The sequence below is a fragment of the Penaeus vannamei genome, chromosome 3 (genome assembly GCF_042767895.1).
Source record: "Penaeus vannamei isolate JL-2024 chromosome 3, ASM4276789v1, whole genome shotgun sequence".
NCBI classification, from domain to species: Eukaryota; Metazoa; Arthropoda; class Malacostraca; order Decapoda; family Penaeidae; genus Penaeus; species Penaeus vannamei.
The window spans coordinates 16,802,733-16,805,232 of NC_091551.1; positions in this window are offsets into that span (position 1 = coordinate 16,802,733).

Below are 2,500 nucleotides of genomic sequence, written 5' to 3' on the forward strand. Positions count from 1 at the left end.
AATTTTCTCTTCTTCCAATTTACTCCCCTTCGTTCCTTCCACCTCTTCCGAAATAGAAATGAAAAATGCGAAACAAGCACACAAAGAAATTAAGTGAAGGGATAATTGACCCTCCCTGACTTACCCCTTACCCCTCACCCCCCTCAGAAGACCACCCTTACCCCCCACCTCAAAAAAAGGAAAAAAAGAGAGAGAAAAAGAAAACCACCCTTTCCCCCTCAGAAAAAAGAAATAATAAAAAAAAATACTTGCTCGGAAAAAGAAAAAGATAGAAAAAACGAAACTCTCCCCTCCTTAAAAAATAATAAATAAGTAAAAATAATAAAATAAGAGAGATGGAAAAAAGAAAAAAAAACACTCCTCCCCCCTCAAAAAAGAGAAAAATAGAGATATAGAAAAAAGAAAAAAACTCCTCCAGCCTCAAAAACTACAGAGAAACACCCAAAAAATATAGATAAAAAAGGCAAATGAGATCGAACCGGGGCCCTAACAACAGCGCCATCTCCCGGTGGGATATTAGCGGCCCCATTACCTACCTGCTCAGGTGAGAGCGCGTGGGAGGGAGCGGTCCCGAGGCAGCCAGAATGTCAGAGGACAACGCCGTGCAGAGGTATGCAAATTAGATACGGGGGGAGGGGGGAGAGGGGATGCTAGGGGGTAAGTGGGAGGGGGGAATGGTGAGGGTCAGGGGGTAGGAGGGAGTAGGGATGAGGGGATAAGGAGAGGGTAGGGTGGTGAGGATAGGAGGTAGGGGTGAGGGGGTAAGGGAGGGTAAGGGGGTGAGGATAGGAGGTAGAGGGGTGAGGGACAGACAACATTAGGGAGTAGGGGGAGGGGTGGGGAAGAAGGGAAGGAGAGCGAGAATAGGAGGTAAGGGATGGGAAAGAAGGGCATTAAGGGTACGTGTAGGGAGGGGATGGGGACGAAATGACAGAGGGGGAGGGAGGGCAGGGGGAATAGGGGATAGGGATGGAGAGAGAGAGGCATTAAAAGGGTACCATGGGAGAGGGTTTCGTAGGGGGAAGTTAGAGAAAAAAAGAAGGAGAAAGATGGACAGTGAGAAAGAAACAGCGAATTCGGGAATAGAGGAGAGGACGAATAAGAAGGGGGCGGGGGAATAAGAGGAAAAAATGAGGCCGAGGAAATCGGGGAAGCAGATTCCGGCGGGAAGGGGGGGGGGAGGGGTAGGAAAAGAGGAGATAGAATATATGAGACAAGGGTAAGGAAAGTTCCTGGGAGGAGGAAGAGTATGTAAAAATAAGAGGAAAATATGCGAATAAATGCTGGCGAAAGAACAATATATAGTAATGGAATAGGATGCAGAACTGACAATAAAATACAACTAGAGCAAAAATAAAACGAATGGAAAATAGATAAAGCAAATAAAAAATAAACAAACTCGAGAAAATAAACACAAACAAAAAGATTAAAAAACAAACACGAAAAAACACACAAATAAACAAATTAAAAAACAAACACGACAAAATCACACAAATAAATTAAAAAACAAACACGAAAAAAATAAGAAATTAGAATAAAAAATAAACCATAAAAGCAAACGAAAAGAAAAGACGACAACAGAAGAAAGACAAGAACACAAAGAGCCGAAATACAAGATAACACTGAATGGAAGGGAGAAGTGCGACGGAGGGAAGGACGCAGAGTGAGGGAGGGAAGGGAGGCAGACAAGGATTTTAAGGGAAGGAAACAAGGATTTTAAGGGAGAGAGGCCAGGATTTTAAGGGAGGGAGGCCAGGATTTTAAGGGAGGGAGGCCAGGATTTTAAGGGAGGGAGGCCAGGATTTTAAGGGAGGGAGGCCAGGATTTTAAGGGAGGGAGGCCAGGATTTTAAGGGAGGGAGGCCTGGATTTTAAGGGAGGGAGGCCAGGATTTAAGGGAGGGAGGCCACGATTTTAAGGAAGGGAAGCAAGGGGATAAAGGGAGGGAGGCAAGAACGCCGAGGAAGGGAGGAAAGGACACAGAGCGAGGCGAGGAGGAAAAATGTCAGGTAACCCCCTTCCCCTCCCACCTCCTTGCCACACAGAGATGAACAGACAGATAGATAGATAGAGAGAAAGAGAGAGAGAGAGAGAGAGAGAGAGAGAGAGAGAGAGAGAGAGAGAGAGAGAGAGAGAGAGAGAGAGAGAGAGAGAGAGAGAGAGAGAGAGGCAAAGAAAGAGGGAAAGAGATAGAGAGATAGATGGATAGATAGAGAAAGAGATAGAGAGATAGATGGATAGACAGATAGATAGATAGAGAGACAGAGAGAGAGAGAGAGAGAGAGAGAGAGAGAGAGAGAGAGAGAGAGAGAGAGAGAGAAAGGGAGAGAGAGAGAGAGAGAGAGAGAGAGAGAGAGAGAGAGAGAGAAGAGAGAGAGAGAGAAGAGAGAGAGAGGAGAGAGAGAGAGAGAGAGAGAGAAAGAGAAAGAGAGTACATAGATAAACAGGCAGACAAAAGGAGAGATACAGAATTCCAAGAAGTGAATTTGTAACTGGAAAGC